Raw genomic sequence first — 19,333 nt, 5'->3', positions numbered from 1 at the left:
TTCCCCACATTAAATCTCGCGAAATTGCCGCATTTGGAAAAATGTTTGCAGAGCTTTGATGGTAACTCTAATAATAGTCACGCAGACACAGAGACGGACAAATACATTTATATACTTGCTCAGAACAGACACAGACATAAACGTGCAAAGGCATACATACAGACACGGACAGCGACACACACACACGCGTGCACACCCAAACTCAGATACACAAACATACAAAGATGTACAGACACAGCTGTGCACAGAAATACACAAGCTCACACGCAGAGACACACACAGAAACACACTTGGGCGATTAAACAGACACACACTTGCACACACACATAGTCAGACTCACATACGGTCACGCACACACAGTCATGCGCAAACACGCTTGCAGACACCAAACTCCCACCAACATGCATGCACAAACAAACACACTTATGTAACAGGATACATGTATGTACCACTAAATGCATCGGATTTGATTCGTTTATCAATCGCCAAATGTTCTATTGATAGTTCACCGTAGCAGCTTGATAACGGTCCCAAATAGTGACAGTTTGATAGTTCCAACTGTACCTTCAACCTTCGAGTTGAAAGGCCGTCCTTGAAGATTATGGTAACATCTTGACAAACTTGAAAATCTTGTTGTTATTGAACAAAATTCACCTTGGCGTACCTGCAACATTTGGAGCAAATTTTGAAAAAAAATAATGATAATTCCGATGACAGTCACCCAGACACAGACAGACACACATTCAAAAACCTGCTAACAACTGCGAAGACACATACACATAGCACGAGGACAGGTGCGCAGACTTGCATAGACACACGCATAGGTGTTCACACATACAAACAAAACGCATACACATCCAGGCGCACACACACACACGCATAGAAACACATGGATACACACATGTATACACACATGCACACACACACACGCACACATACGTGTATGCAAACACACATTAAATGGTTTTAAATGTATGTTTTACTTTCAGGTATAAAACTTGTTTATAAAGTGCACTGTAACTTCTTGACAGATTAAAACAGCTTGGCGTGATAGAATAAAGTTCCCCACATTAAACCTCGCGATATTGCGCCATTTGAAAAAATGTTTGCAGAACATTGATGGTAATTCTAATAATAGCCACGCAGACACAGAGACGGACAAATACATTCATATACTTGCTCAGAACAGACACAGACATGAACGCGCAAAGACATACACACAGACACAGACAGCGACACACACACACGCGTGCAAACACACCCAAACCCAGATACACAAACATACAAAGATGTACAGACACAGCTGTGCACAGAAATACACAAACTCACATGCAGAGACCCACACAGAAACACACTCAGGCGATCAAACAGACACACTTGCACGCACGCATAGCCGCACACACATACAGTCACACACACGCAGTCTTGCGCAAACACACTTGCACACACCAAACTCTCACCAACACGCATGCACATACACACGCGCTTATGTAACCAGATACATGTATGTACCACTAAATGCATCGGATTTGATTCGTTTATCAATCGCCAAATGTTCTTTTGAGAGTTCACTGTGACAGCTTGATAACGGTCCAAAATAGGAACAGTTTGATAGTTCCAACTGTACCTTCAACCTTCGAGTGAGAAGCCGTCCTTGAAGATTATAGTAACCTCTTGACACACTTTGAAATTCTTGTTGTTAATGAACAAAATTCACCTTGGCGTACCTGCAACATTTGGAGCAAAGTTTTAAGAAAAATAATGATAATTCTGATGACAGTCATGCAGACACGGACAGACACACATCCAAAAGAATGCTAACAACTGTGAAGACACATATGCATAGCACGAGGACAGATGCGCAGACTTGCATAGACACACACATGCATGTTCACACATACAAACAAAACTCATACACATACAGGCGCGCACACACACACACACACACGTGGACACACATGCATACACGCATGCACACACACAGGTCTTCAAACACACATTAAATAGTGTTAAATGTATCTTTTACTTGCACGTATAAAACTTGTTTTTAAAGTGCGCGGTAACCTCTTGACAGATTAAAACAGCTTGGCGTGATTGAATAAAGTTCCCCATATTAAATCTCGTGATATTGCACCATTTGGAAAAATGTTTCCAGAGCTTTGATGGTAACTCTAATAATAGTCACGCAGACACAGAGACGGACAAATACATTCATATACTTGCTCAGAACAGACACCTGCCATAAACGTGCAAAGGCATACACACAGACACGGACAGCGACACACAACACACACACACACGCGCAAACACACCCAAACTCAGATACACAAGCATAGAAAAATGTACAGACACGGCTGTGCACAGAAATACACAAACTCACACGCAGAGACACACACAGAAACACACTTGGGCGATTAAACGAACACACACTTGCACACACACATAGTCAGACATACGGTCACGCATAGCAGTCATGCGCAAACACGCTTGCACACACCAAACTCCCACCAACATGCATGCACATACAAACACACTTATGTAACCGGATACATGAATGTACAAGTAAATGCAACGGATTTGATTCGTTTACCAATCAATGTTCTATTGAGAGTTCACAATAGCAGCTTGAGAGAGGTCCCAAATATTGACAGCTTGATAGTTCCAACTGTACCTTCAAATTTCGAGTTAAAAAGCCGTCCTTGAAGATTTTAGTAACCTCTTGACAGACTTTGAAGATCTTGTTGTGATTCAACAAAATTAACCTTGGCAAACCTGCAATATTTGGAGCAAAGTTTGAAGAAAAATAATGATAATTCTGATGACAGTCATGCAGACACGGACAGACACACATCCAAAAGAATGCTAACAACTGCGAAGACACATATGCATAGCACGAGGACAGATGCGCAGACTTGCATAGACACACACATGCATGTTCACACATACAAACAAAACTCATACACATACAGGCGCGCGCACACACACACACACACACGCACGCACGCACGCACACACACACGTGGACACACATGCATACACGCATGCACACACACAGGTCTTCAAACACACATTAAATAGTGTTAAATGTATCTTTTACTTGCACGTATAAAACTTGTTTTTAAAGTGCGCGGTAACCTCTTGACAGATTAAAACAGCTTGGCGTGATTGAATAAAGTTCCCCATATTAAATCTCGTGATATTGCACCATTTGGAAAAATGTTTCCAGAGCTTTGATGGTAACTCTAATAATAGTCACGCAGACACAGAGACGGACAAATACATTCACATACTTGCTCAGAACAGACACCTGCCATAAACGTGCAAAGGCATACACACAGACACGGACAGCGACACACACAAACACACACACACGCGCGCAAACACACCCAAACTCAGATACACAAGCATAGAAAAATGTACAGACACGGCTGTGCACAATGGTACAATGCTACGCGTACAATGGTTATGACACGACCCACAGCTGTAGCTTTCACTGCTATGGAAGCTACAAATACAATAGATATGACATGACCCACAGTTGTAACTTTCCTTGCAACGGAACCAACGAGTACAATAGGTATGACATAGTCCACAGTTGGAGAATTCATTGCAATGGAAGGTACTAGTACCATTAACTAGTCTGAAAACTGACCTATAGCTAGCAGGTTAACTAGTCCGAAAACTGACCTTTAGCAAGCAGGTTAACTAGTCTAAAAACTGACCTTTAGCGAGCAGGTTAACTAGTCTGAAAACTGACTTTTAGTGAGCAGGTTAATTAGTCTGAAAACACACCTATAGTGAACAGATTAACTAGTCTGAAAACTGACCTTTAGCAAGCAGGTTAACTAGTCTGTCGTGTTTAGCTGATGAATTGCTCGGTGCTGCCTTTTCAAGCCCGATGAACCTGCTGACCAGTGGGTATAGCTGAAAGAACAGAGACAATATTGACAGCAAAATAAGAACATAAAACCTTCTCAAACATCGTGTTTAAACATTCCCTACATCCATGATTTGTAATTTTTGCTCAATATACTGTACAGGTTGTAGTTATTGCTGGTAGGGCTAAAAACCTCCTCGCCAAGCAATGGTTTTGATAAATTTACCCTCATGGTAAAAATGTTGTTCAATTGTATCATTAGGCTATGTGTGATCAAAACTTCACTAAGGCCAAAGGTTGTATCTATCATTTAGCACAGCCAAAGTTAATGGAACTCATGCTATCTATACTAACTGTGTACATGGAATATTCAAGTACAGTTGATATAAGGTTGTCAAGGGGAACCGGCGTCCCAGTGATAAGTGAAAATTTGCTAAATAAAAGCTTATGTTTTAAAGTATATGTAAGAACCAAAATTTTAACACCAAAACACTTACACTGCTTTCTAAACATATTGTATTGATTTCTTATATAATAAGTAATTTGAAGTTATATTGATTGACCTACAGTTTATATTTCAACCCCAGTCCCAGTATTTAAAACCACAGAATACACTTACATAGTATGAACGTAGTTTGGACTTCATCTGACCTGAATATTCATACTTGTGTTAACTCGGTTCGTTGTGAGAAGGAAGTCACATGTTTATAATTCATGAGATTGATGTGTCTTATGTATTTTACTTTTTAAATGGTTTTTAATTAATTTTCTCTCGATTTTAACAAAAATTTTCTACTGTGAAGTACTGAATCCGTGAATGGTGAGCCAGGAAGTAGTGATGGATTACTGTATAGTTACAAATGTTAGTACTGAAGTGTAATTGTGCAAAGCAAGGAGTGTAAATGATAACCCAACTGACTAAGTAACCCCATGCAATAAGAACATGGAGAGCATGTAACTGTACAAAGCAAGGAGTGTACATGATAACCCTACTGACTAAGTAACCCCATGCAATAAGAACATGGAGAGCATGTAATTGTACAAAGCAAGGAGTGTAGATGATAACCCCACTGACTAAGTAACCCCATGCAATAAGAACATGGAGAGCATGTAATTGTGCAAAGCAAGGAGTGTAGATGGTAACCCCACTGACTAAGTAACCCCATGCAATAAGAACATGGAGAGCATGTAACTGTACAGAGCAAGGAGTGTAGATGATAACCCCACTGACTAAGTAACCCCATGCAATAAGAACATGGAAAGCATCTAACTGTACAAAGCAAGGAGTGAAGATGATAACCCTACTGACTAAGTAACCTCATGCAATAAGAACATGGAGATCATGTAACTGTACAAAGCAAGGAGTGTAGATGATAACCCCACTGACTAAGTAACCCCATGCAATAGGAACATGGAGAGCATGTAACTGTACAAAGCAAGGAGTGTAGATAATAACCCCACTGACTAAGTAACCCCATGCAATAAAACAACATGGAGAGCCGACCTCGTTAAAGCAGTTGATACGGGCGCTGGAAGGGTTCCAATTCTTGTAGGCCTGATCAGAGGAAATGGAGGGAAGAGTCAATAGAAAGCACAAGTTGTCATACTCCTTACTATCAGAACAAAGATGCTCTAACTCAGTGAGGCAGCTGACGACCTCGTCCAATGTGGAGTCATGGTTCTGTATGAACAAAATGAAAAAATAATGATTGCTAGCCAACCACAGGGATGATGATGGAATGACAGCCAAGGAAGACATTAGCCAATCACAGATGTCAGAAACAGACTGTGTTTAATCGAAAATACAAAAACTGAAGAAACTAAACATCCAAACAAAGTAGCATCAGAACTAAAAGTGTTTTTTTCAAGAAAACAGTGAGTCAATGAGTGACAACTTCATGGCACGTGTAGTTGTAACTATAATTATATGTATTCTCACATGTAATGGCCTGTCAAACACACTCACATGTAATGTGAGTGTCAGACAAACTCACATGTATTGGCCTGTCAGACACTCCCACATGTAATGGCCTGTCAGACACCCTCACATGTAATGGCCTGTCAGACACACTCACATGTAATGGCCTGTCAGACAAACTCACGTGTAATGGCCTGTCAGACACTCCCACGTGAAATGGCCTGTCAGACACTCTCACATGTAATGGCCTGTCAGACACACTCACATGTAATGGCCTGTCAGATACACTCACATGTAATGGCCTGTCAGGCACACTCACATGTAAAGGCCTGTCAGGCACACTCACATGTAATGGCCTGTCAGACACACTCACATGTAATGGCCTGTCAGATACACTCACATGTAATGGCCTGTCAGACACACTCACATGTAATGGCCTGTCAGACACACTCACATGTAATGGCCTGTCAGACACTCTCACATGTAATGGCCTGTCAGACACACTCACATGTAATGGCCTGTCAGACACTCTCACATGTAATGGCCTGTCAGACACACTCACATGTAATGGCCTGTCAGACACACTCACATGTAATGGCCTGTCAGATACTCTCACATGTAATGGCCTGTCAGACACTCTCACATGTAATGGCCTGTCAGATACTCTCACATGTAATGGCCTGTCAGACACTCTCACATGTAATAGCCTGTCAGACACACTACCCTGTAAAGACTTGTCAGACACTCTCAAATGTAATGACCTGTCAGATACTATCACATGTAATTACCTGTCAGGACAACTTACCTGTAACGGTCCAGGATCCAACTTTATGCAAAGGAGTTCCAGGAATTTATGCTTGTAAATGAGGTAAAGGCAGCGTTTTTGTCAAAGCCCTCCACCCCATGGAGCGGCAGAAGGAACTCAAGCACATCATCCCAGTGACCATCAAGAATCAGCTGCCGGAGAAAAAGTCCATCTTTTGAGAAAACACCTACAAATATCACAAATTAATATGAGAGCAGAATCAAAGCACCTGAGAATCAGAGCGTTTCCATGATTTGAATAGATTTGGAGTTGCTTCCACTCCAAATCACAAGAACAGACGAATCCAAACCTATTCCAGACCATTTCGCTTCGATAAATTTATGTGAGGGTATTTGTCTCTTGAAGGTGGGAGTACTATTCAGTATCACAGAAAGGCTGACTGCTGATGGATCGGATTTGATAATACTCAGCTAAGCTCTCCCCAGTAGAGGTAAAAAATATTTCAGCGTACTTCACACAGCCATGCGGGTATCGGCTACAAAAACATTCTACTGCTTCTCCATACCATTTCATCTGGACCTGTTACTTTCATATTAATATTTACATGCAAATGATGGGTTGCTCATATGAAGATGATGAAATAATTTCTTATTTTGATCTGGCGATTGGCTACTCATGAATTGAAAAGTGACCCTGATATGAAAAAAGTTAGAAAAACTCTAACAAGTTTTATTTTGAGGAATACATCGCTCATCTTGGAATGATCTAAATAGTGCAACTCCGAATTGATGAAATGGTAGGGCAATTCCTAACCCATTCAAAGCATGAAAACACAGAAGAATCGTGAATGAGACATCTCATTCCTGTTCAAAGAGATGGTCACCTAGACGATGTATGAAAAATCAGTAAGAATAAAAACAACCTCCTTAGTTATGCGAAAGATTTACACTAACATAGTCAAACATAGGACATAAAAGGTTAACTTGTTCTGATAATTTCTTAAAAACTAAATAAACTGAAGTATTGTTACAACTTTTCTTTCCCACAAATCAACTTACTAGTGGTACGTCTACTAGTATGCGCATGAAAGTTCAACATGAATTTCATAATTAGAAATTCCCTGTCATACAGCCCACGACCAAAATGATATTGGAAAAAAGAAAGGGTACTGATGGTTGAGAAATGCAATATTGGCAATCAAATGGCACTGCAGTGCAATTATAGGTAACTGCAATGGTAGCTGTAATGTACTGGGCATTATTATGTACAACAGACAACAACAATAAAAGGAAAATATTATATATCTCTCTCCTCTGCAATAGGAGAAATGCAATATTAGAAGTAAAATGCACTGATATTATTAGAATAACCAATATTATTAATATAGTAATACAGTAATAATAGAAAACCAATGCACGATTTCGTTTACATTTCAAAACGTCATAGCAACCAATATCAAGAAGTTGTGATATTTATTTAGATTTTTAGAATATCTATTTAACAAAATTATTTAGAAAAAATAATAACAGTAACATACTGCCCAACATCGGTCACTATATACTTCGATCTTGTAAATTCGAATGATTATTCTTATAATTAAATCTTTTAAAATCGAATAATTATTTTTATAATTAAATATTGTAATAATCTTATAAGAATCGTTAGAGAAATATCATTGTCATTTCATTTACTTTCACTGCTTCGAACATCAGTTGGAATACCAAAGTAATCATTATAAGTGTCCAAAATGTCGGTTACTTTGAAATCGGCAAAAAAAACTATTACTTTTCAGTACTTCTACGTTAGTTACAGAAACCTTCAGCAATTGGACAATGCCATAGACTGGTGAAATGTGCACGTTTTTCTCGTAAAATGCACACGACTTAATAGTTCTACTCTCTATCGCGCGGCCTTGTCGGCGTTTCGTTGTCCGGTCTTAACTTTGATGAAAAAAAGCCTGTCAAAGTTTTAATGACGATTTTAGGCTAAATTAATCTGTCCATTTATGTATAATCAGATCAGATGGGTTAGTTTTAGGATATTGTCTACAAATTTCAAAGACTTGGCAATATATTTAAAAAGGTTTATATGTGTTTTGTATCGTTATTATACTTAAACGACTCCATTGAAAAATGGTTAAATTTGTTGATGAGATTTCGGTACAAAGGTTTGCGACGGCTGTTCATAAATAATTTTCGTGAGTTGTGTGCACATACGCATTTATCATAAAGCTCTCAAACAATCGCTTCGCTCGTGGTTGGTCGTGGGATAAGTGGTATTGATACAGTGGCTAGGTTGCCTTCCGCACAATGTGCAGTGCTAGATGTTATGAGAGTGTTGCTAATGTGTATTTCGCAGTGCAAGGTGTAGTAGGAATGTTAGTAGTACACCATACATACATCCTAAGCACAATTTTTGTGAAAACTCATCACAAAATCAAATATTAAGTTGACTTTGACACAACCACAGCACGATGGCGAGATGTGAATGCTGTCAAAGTTGAGTACGAGTGGGCAAACAAATTGATCACAATTAGCTATATGGTTGAAATGCAAAAATCTATCTCGTTTTTAACATATTATGTTATAGAGAATACAACACAAAAACCTCAATTGCATCGATCAGAATTGTGATAATGCCAGACTGACTTCCTATTATGAAAGGATGTGAGAGTAGGAGTATCCTACATGAACTGGCTAAACACAGTATGTGAAAAATGGTACACAATGCAGTATAGAGGCTTGGAAAGTCAGGATTGTCAGCTGGTCCACAGTATCAACTTCATACTAATCAGCAGTTGCAGTACACAAGCAGTTTCATGTTATGAAGAATGTGCATTCAGAGCATGCGTGCGTGAAGTGGTGCCTGTCAGGTAATGCTTCATAAAAGTGAATGCCCAATATATAGCAATGGGCAATGTGAAACAGGAGCACAGTAGCAGTGGATGTCTACTGTGAATTAGAAAGTTGTAATGTATTGCAAAATTATTGCGTACTGCACTTCGTTGACGCAGTTCCGTTCTAATGCATCGTAACCCTGTACTCTGGTGTACAAGAGAGTTTGTGATAAATTTCCTTCTCACACTGTGATGTACGATAAACTGGGTTGACAAAACTACCTTTCAACCTCAAGAGAAGAATGCACCACATTTTCTTTTCTCATCCAAGGCTAGCTAATCGCTTGGTGCACATCAAGGATATTCCAGAAAAAGTATTTTTTCAACATGACAGGACAAGCAGGTGCCCAAGTGTTCTATGTACCCTGTTTAATTTATAGATATAATTTAAATAATGTGTGACCATGTTCTATGAGCTTGGCATCTAACCAAGCTAATCTTACATTTAACTAAAAAGTTGTTTAAGTTACTGCATTATTGTACAACATCGTCTAAGTGACCGTCTCTTCGCGCAGGAATGAGAGATCTCGTAGATCTCAGGTGTTGCATGAGAAGTAAGAAGAGTTGGCTAGCCATTTAAAAAATCTAGACAACAGATTTTAAGGTTTATCTACTGAAAAAGTATGTGAACTAGCTTACAAATACAGCATGGCTAATGACTTGAGTATTCCACCAAGCTGGTCAAGAAACAAGAAAGCAGGTGAGCCGGTGTTTAAAGTGTAGCAACATGTGTCTACTTGGATTAGATCTACGCTAAAAACATCCAAAGTAACTGTGACTAAGAACAAGACAAGAAAAACTAAGAAAAAAGAGCAAACAGATTCTTCATCAGAGGAAGAAGAGTTAGGCTAATAATTATTGTGTTCTGATGAAGAAAGTCCAGATAAAGATGAAAGTAAAGATGTACCTCCTACTAGGGACAATATTAACATCAATAATCATGTTTTAGTTTGGTACGGAATTGGCTAAGGTTGACTTGCAACAAAATTCACATTACAGTTATTTGGTATCAAAAGACCGTATCAAATATAGATGATCGCTACTTTACAGTTTTGTTTCGACTTGAACTAATCATCTAGTCGTAAACTGATCATGTGACCCATACTTCGTGAATAATTTTTGCAACATATTTTGATTATCACAGGTGACCAACAGGCTCGTCATGTTTACCAGACAATGATATGTACTCCTTCGAGCTAAGGTTAAAAAATTAAATAAATTCTCACGGTAGGTTATAAGTTATCAGTGCTGAAAGTGACAGCATTACAATGACGATGAAATAGACATGTGAGGACAATAGACATGGTTTCATTGAATGCATGAAGTATATTTGTGAAAATATTTCGACGAATGAGGTTGCGTGAAAGTGTAAACAGAAGCCATCTGGTACAACTACGTCCCATTTGAGCCGTTTTGGAAAGAGATTCTAATTTATGGCGGTCTCGTAATGACCGCGATTAACTGTTCGTTTTTGAGCTTTTAAGAGTTTGTAAATCCATTTCCACCTATTTTGGAACTACAACACAGCAGAGTAAGACATGGTGAATGTTTTGATAGCAAATAACTGTAATGTGAATTTTGTTGCAAGTCAATCTTTAATGTTTATTATGCAGGAAGAGTCATGAAATGTAATGAAAACTCAGTTACCATCAGTTTCATAAGAAAAGCTGGAAACTGCTTTGTTTATCCAGAGGAGGAAGACGTGTATGATGTTGACTTTGAATCTATAGTTATATTTTTTGGGCAGCCAGTAAACACTGGTGGGACTCTGAGGGTTAGAAATCGAACTACATTCAGAGTAGATTTATCTGCTTACACTGTAAGATAAACTATTCTCAATAACACTGCTGATAGAGACTGTAGGCGACACACTTTTTACTACATTATTTCACGATAATGCTCATACGACTTGCTCCCACATTTTATGTTATAAACTATGTATAATTAGTTTACCATGTTCTGTCTTAGTCATAAGTCAAATTTAGTTAGACAATTGTCACACTCAATGTTTTAAAACAGTTAAAAGATATCAAATATATATTATGTGCAATCAAATCACATATTTATTGCTATGGCTCACTTTGCCCCATTGGGTGGCTCACCTTGCCTCGGTAGTGGAGCAAAGTGAGCCAGGTGTAAAATGTTGCAAAAACAATAAAATCTCGCGATTGATCCAAAGTGAATCATTACAATTCAAATACAATAATAACAACATGTTAAATTTTTATAGACCAAGTTTAAGCTCAATTCAAGCAGTCACTTATATTTTATTTGAGAAACAAACCAAAATTGGCTTACTGTGCCCCGTCTTTCCCTACAAAACGATAGTGATGAGTGATTACGTTATCTCACGGTGCACAAGACCAAAAACTGTACTAGTTATTGTGTAATAAGCCAAAACGGTCAAATGGTGTAGATGTTGGAGTGTCTGTCTACTGAGCTAAATGTGGCGAGTTCAAATCCCACCTGGTGAAATCCTTTTTTCATAATCTACCTGTCTCTTCAGACAGCCAGACAGGGCTTTGATCATACCGCATTAAGATTATACGGCATACAATTATTATACAATATTATGTAATTATCATACAAGTATTATATAATATTGTGTAATTATCATACAATTATTGTACAATATTATTTATATATTATATAATATTGTGTAATTATCATACAACTATTATATAATATTATTCAATTATCATACAACTATTATATAATATTATTCAATTATCATACAATTATTATATAATAGTTACATTATTATACAATTATTACATAATATTACTCAATTATCATACGACTATTACAAAATAATGTAATTATCGTACAATTATTATATAATATTATGTAATTATCATATAATTATTATATAATACTATGCGATTATCATACAATTATTATATAATATTATGTCATTATCATACAATTATTATATAATACTATGTAAATATCATACAATTATTATATAATTACCACACTGTAATAGCGCGAAGGTCAGAAAAGAATACTATTACTTGAATTTTAACTTAGTTTTCAGCAAACTTGTTGGTGGAAGGTCTGACGGAGAGACAAGCCTATGAATGGTTTTAGACATGGTTTATGACAACGAGGTATCCCTTTCAACCAGAACCATATTCAGGACATACCATTAATGATTCCCGACTCTCTCTCTCTCCAAGCATATGAGGGCAATATCAACCTGTTTATTTGCTATGTACTCCTCTATTATCTTGATGATTTCTTTGTCGCCGAGCTCAACCGTATGAGAGAGTGTCATGATGGGGGAAGATTAAACTCTCACGAATCGGAAAATTAAAAAATTAGCGCTGTTTCTACATCGAGGCAGCACCATCCTGTAGAGATAGAAGTAACAGTCTGTGTAATAATTTAGTGAGAAGACACTCAGACTTTAGAAAGTCAAAGTAGAAACACTGAAGAAAGATTGTCAGAGGTCAATAACACCTAGGAAAAAATGTTTTTAAATATTTCAGTGTCTTTGGCTGTCATTCATACTCTGTGTAAAACTGCTAGTAGCTTGACTTCACCAACTTACACGTGGTTTGTGCGTATATTTTTTATATGGCTGTTGAATGCAAGAAATATAAGAATTTCTCAAACTAAAACATGTAGACTATTACAATCAACAAGCAACAGACATATCTTTCAAAATAGGAGGTAGATGCTGCCTATTCAGACTTGAGATTGGCAAAAATTGTAGCCGAGCCCTTTCAAGTCAGTACCTGAGCCTGTTTCATACTTTGTATCGAACAGATGTCACAGCAAACATAGTACCGTGTATCAAGCCCTTTGCAAAACCAAGCTGAGTTTCAGTAAAGCGATTAAAACTTGTACATGAAAATGTTTCACCCTCGTACATCGTACAGAACTAACGCAAAGGAGATACCAGATATAGAGGAAAACACTGATTCTGGAATGTGAGAGAATGACCACTATATAGAGTGAATAGAAGATATGAGCTACGAGATCGTACAACAAAAGCGGATGACAAATTATATTTATGATGATGAGAGAGAGTACGAATAAAAATAGCTTACAGCGCCCAGCTTAACATGAATATATATATCAAAACATAAAACAATCAAAAAACTTAATAACATAAAACCTACAAAAAGAATGTTTGGATCCTTAATAATTATAAGCAACTTACATGAAATAATAAGCAAATATATAAATAATTATACTCAATACAGTTGACTATCGCAATGATACAGCAACCACAATATATTTCCTGAATGACCTTCTAATAACTTAATGTAAATTATGTAAATTTACATATACATATATACATGTACTTTACAGCTTGATCTTATGGCATATATACAGCTAGATAAACGACTATGAATATACGGATTCCGAATAATTATAAGCAACTTACATGAATTAATAAGCAAATATATATATATATATAATTATATTCAATATGGTTGACTATCGCAATGATACAGCAACCACAATATATTTTCCGAATGACCTTCTAATAACTTTACATATACATATATACATGTACTTTACAGCTTGATGCTATGGCATATACAAGGCTAGATATTTAAAAGTGACTATGAATATACGGATTCCGAATGATTATAGGCAACTTACATGAAAGGACAAACAAGCCAGTATGCAATCCAGCTAAATACTGTTAAGATGAAATGATTCAACTCCAGCACCATGGTGACCATTGCACGAGTATATAACTATAGAAACCTACGAAAATATGATTATGAACCCCGGGGTGACTAGATCACAACTGATAGAGGGATAATTGACATTCCTCAAACTGGGACAAATTTGCCAAACGATGGAAAGCCATCCAATAACTGTCGCACAATAAGACTAGCTACTAACTAGCCGCGACGAGACACTGCATTAAGAGACCGCCACACAAAATGTACTCAGCGGAAAAACCAAAAACATGACACAGAGGCGTGTAACCAATGTTATTGAACTGAGATGAGGATCACTGCTGGGAAAAACTGATAAAGACCGAGGGCTACGCACAAAGCAACCAATAAATGGCAGATTATTAGGACGGATTCGGCATGAATATTTAAGCTAGGGTCTGGCTTCACCTGACGGCTAATATGTGTCAGGGTTTAAAACGATATTTGACCAATCAGCAAATATGAAAACCTAGAGCAATTGCTATGCTGCCGGAAATATCAAGTATGGGATTTGTCCAACCATCACAGCTGATGCGATGTGAATGTATGGGACATCAATTGGATTGGGAATTATCTGGCCATTGTAATGAAGAGCTTAGGAATGAAAACATAAAATTCCAACTAAATAATGGATATTAGTTATCAACACCACTTAATATAAAAGAGAGTAACTGGCTACAACAAATACTAACAGGTATTCAACGAAGTCAGCAACTCTACAGAGTGTCAAGCACAAGGAGAGGGATATCAACAATATAACAGGAGGCAGCCAGAATTAGGACTGTTGAAACATTGTAGCAGTCAGCATACACCAGATCAGCAACAAATAACATCTGTCAATTTATTTTAGCTTCAATTATATTAAGTTTATATGTTTTTCTGCCCTGTACTTCAGTCTCTTACAGCTCGGAGCCTTAACTGTCAAAAAAAGAGTCAGCGGACCTGTTGGTTTTATAGATGTCTCCATTGGAATAAGCAATGTTCATGATGTGCGACGAGGTGCTTAGGCTATACTCTGAATGTTGTTTGGGTTATAGTGTATAGCACATGATGAGACCAAAAAAGAAATACTTAATTGGACCAGGTAAGTTATTAAGTACATCAGTTGATGCTAATGAGTACATCTTTTTGAAATTTCGCAGGAAGGTTGTTAAAGACTCAGGAATTGTCATACATTGTTCTTTCGCAGGTGAAGACTCAATGTCAAATATGCTCAGTTGAAGTTGGAAGTGCAAATTATTTGTGTCAATACTTGATGATTCAGAGTTTATTTATCCAAGCTTACGGAAGAGCTCACAAATGTTTCATGGGTTGGTCAGTCAGTCAAGCCAGACTGGCAACATAAGGTTAATATATCTGAGTTTAATAAACTGTTGTTCTTGGGTAAAAGATTAATAGTGCTTTAGGTCAAACAAGCTGAAATAATCAGTCAGCGACATCAAAGTCTCCAAGGCATCACAAAAACCAAGCAACACGCAATACCTGCATTGTTTCGGCCTGGCATAAACATGCAAATTGAAGCCTGCATCAGCTCATGCTTAGTTTGCAAGCAACATGATACAGCACAATGCCATGCTCCTTTGACTTCCAGCGAAATACCTGATCATCCCTGGCAGATAATAGGCAGTGACATATTTCACTCACAAGTCACTCAATGTCTACTAAATATAGACTACTATTTGAAATGGGTCAATGTGTCAAAACCAGAAGACTTGACCACGAAGACAATAATTACTGAATTTACTAAAAATTTAGCAGATTTTGGCCGAGTTGGCGTAATTCAGTCAGATAATGGCCTTCAGTACAACTCAACTGAATTCAAAACTTTCATGAAGCACATAGACATCACTCACAAAAATTTCTTGCCCAAGGTTATTCAAGGTTGAATGAACTGGTTGAGGGAGCCATACAGACAGTGAAGAAAACAATGATTAAAGCTGCAGAAGATGGACAATGCATTTTGCATGTCCTACAGATGCTGCAAAACACACCCATTGATACAGATTTGCTATCCCCTGCACAATCCTCACAAAGCAAAAGCCTTTATGATGAGATCCCAATAAAGCGATGATGTCCGTGCCCTAGAGCATATGATCAGAAAGACATACATACCGAACTTATAAACGAAACAGAAAAGATGAAAATGCAACAAGATGGCAAAACTTTCCATGAGAAGACTGCTAAAGACTAGTCAACCAGTACGATTAAGATATTTGCAAAGTAAGTGGGAAAAGGCAACATTGGTAAGTCATGATACATCCACTCAGTCATACAACATAGAGAATGATGTTACTGGAATAATGATCAAATGAAATAGAGAGCAGTTGCGACCAGATTCAACTGAAGGGTTAGTAGAGCAAAGTTGAGAAAGCGAAGTAGCGCAAAGCCATAAACCAGATCGTGGTAAGTAATCATGCCATTCAACTCCCAAAGTTGTTTCAAAATCCAACACGACTCTCTCCTACAGAGACATAGCTATGGGCAATTCCTCTACCAGCAAAGCAACGCTAGGTGCAGACTTTGAAAAGTTTTAAGAGTCAAATTTATGAGTGCCATTAACTAGGTCAGGCAAAATTGTGGGAAAGCTGCTTAGGTTTAAAGACTAAATTCTTCCAAACATAAACCTGTCAAAAGGTTTTAGTTTGATTTTGATTTCTAACTGGTAGTTTCAATAATCATCCTTTTAGTTATTTCGTCGTTGTTTCTGTTTAGTACTAGTAATCATTTAGTACTACTAGTACCTACTAGTACTCATATAGTTTTTCGTACCCCCAACTTGGTTAGTTTATTGAGTGTTATATAAATAGTCATGTCTGGCTTTAATTTTTTGCTACGTAGGTTTCATATGTTTAATACTCATACTTGCTTAGCTTTTCTGCTTGATTTCTTTTTTGTTTAAAGAAAGAGTGATGTTATGTCATTTCGTTTAGTTTCGAGGATTTTCGGTCGAAAAACGTATTTTTCCAGCAGCCATTGTTTTTATACTAGGCCTATAAAATATAATCATACACTTTGAACCAATTAATCTAGCCATAACTTGGCACTTACAATAGCTTAACACCTTTTTATGTGTGGTTGTGGAGAAATTATGTTATGCATAACTAATCTGAATCCACACACAACATCAGTGTTGAATTTGCTTGTCATATTATTCTATTTTGACTATGTTTAGTTTGTGCACTTTTACTTAGCTTGTGGGTGCTAATTTGATTATTACTGGTTCAGGTATAGTGAAGGTGTTAAGCTATCGTAAGTAATGCTGATATTTACCAGTACAAGTTACTTCTTTATTCTATAAGTCAAACAATTAAAATACACAACTAACAAAATTCTAAAACAATAACATTAATGACAAAACAATTAGAAGAGCTAATAAAAATTACATCCTTACTCGAACGGTCGTCTGTGTTTGCTTGGCTCGGTCCATGCGGCTGCGAGTTTCGATAGTCAAACGAGAGTCGTGAGAGGTCATAGGTAGAGAGTGTCGACAGTTGAGATAGTGGCGTAGAGGAGGCTCAGCTGGTGGAGGAGAAGGAGGCTCCATTGGTAGAGAAAAGAGAAAGGCTCCTCAGCAGGCAGATGGGAAAGCGTCCAATGGGGCCCTCGGGAAGAGAGAGAGCCAGAACTCAAGCTAGAGCCGGAGATAGAGATGGGGATAGAGGAGGTGCTGAGTCATTGGAGCTGTTCTCTTTTATAGATGTCTGGCATGTAGGATGGTTAGCCTGTGGGTGTAGGTAGAGTGTTAAGGTTCGATGCTTTCTGTCAGGCGTGTGAAGATATCTTGTTTGCCTAAGTCTTCAGCTGGTGCATGTGATGTTGACATGTAGGGTGGAGCTCGTGACTTACTCCTGGTATCTAGGTCATGTTTGACAGAAGTGGCAGATCTATATGTGACTCATTTGACTCGTCTCTAATGTTTTTATGGTGGCCTTTTGATGATAGTGGTTGGTAGGTCTAACTGCTTCGGTTTCTCTTTGGCATGTTCTCTATCTAGTGTTGACGCAATTTCTATGATTGATTTCTTCCAATTCTGAAGTTCATAATTTTCAATTGACATTTTCTAATTATCGAATCTTTTAATGTCCTTTGGCGTCTTGCTGCTTGAACGTATTATATGCTTATCCTGTGGTCTGGCTACATTCCCTATCGGTATCTTGTTTTCACAGTATTTCCATACAACAACCTTCTCTAGTACTTGAACCAGTAATGATCAATTCAGTTCCCACAAGCTAAGCAAAAGTGTGTAAACTGAATAATATAGTCAAAATAGATTAAAATGACAAAGCACATTCAACACTGATGTCGTGTGTGGATTTGTGTTAGTTTTTAGTTACACATAACGTAAATTCTCCATATCCACCCATGGGTTTTTAAGCAAGAGTTGCATAAATCAGTTATGTAGGCTAAGTGTTTTTTATTTGAGCTTTGTAGAAACATGGTTACTCTACAGTCAATGTGATGGAAATAAATACATAGTCGCAGATTACCTGCTTTTTCCTGTACTATGGTGGGACTTTTCGGTTGTAAACAACAATTGCAAACGAAATGCGCGCTTCAGTGACTAATGTATTGCCCGTGACCCTAGCATTAAGCTATTCTAGGCGTAAGGTGCCGGTGCGTATATCGATATATCATTGATATTCGTACGTTATTGGCTAATAGCCTATAAGCTGCCACGATTACTTATGTTTACGGTGAAAATAACTACATGTATGTACGATTGCCTGCATGAGTGTAAGGATATTACGCTATGCGTTAAAGTCTATCAAAACAATTATTTATTGCAAGGCATGATAAATGCATAGACCGAGATAGTGACAGGGCTAACAGCAGATGTTGATTGATAAGCATTACATGCCAACAGTCGCGTATTGACACCAGTAGACAGGATGAATGGTTTTGCTCTATGTAAGCCCATGAGGTTTAGACCTGCCATGAAATTGCCTCTATACTTTTACGTGTACTTTTAGAAGAACAACGTGATGCAAAATTATTTTGCACCCAATCATACATCACTGTTGAATCTGTCAGTTTATTTTAGTTTCAATTATGTTCAGTTTATGTTTTTCTCAGCCCTGTGGCCTGCACTTCATACAGCTAGGAGCCTTGACTGTCAAAATAAAGAGTCAGTGGACCTGTTGATCTTGTAGATGTCTCCATTGGAGTGTGCGATGATGTTGATGATGAGTGATGA

General features: G+C 37.7%; 1 long non-coding RNA gene across 1 annotated transcript; it reads right to left on the bottom strand.

The window, feature by feature from the left end:
- Positions 1 to 3,825: 3,825 nt before the first annotated feature.
- LOC137388871 (uncharacterized) lies at positions 3,826 to 18,725 on the bottom strand. The gene is made up of 4 exons (XR_010978040.1): positions 18,627 to 18,725; positions 6,601 to 6,787; positions 5,382 to 5,558; positions 3,826 to 3,924 (listed from the first exon to the last, which is right to left on the bottom strand). It is a non-coding gene; the product is annotated as an uncharacterized lncRNA (long non-coding RNA).
- Positions 18,726 to 19,333: the final 608 nt, after the last annotated feature.

This window comes from Watersipora subatra, chromosome 2, assembly GCF_963576615.1.
Source record: "Watersipora subatra chromosome 2, tzWatSuba1.1, whole genome shotgun sequence".
NCBI lineage: Eukaryota > Metazoa > Bryozoa > Gymnolaemata > Cheilostomatida > Watersiporidae > Watersipora > Watersipora subatra.
Note: the sequence above shows the minus strand (reverse complement) of the source record. Positions and strands in the feature narration are given on the sequence as shown.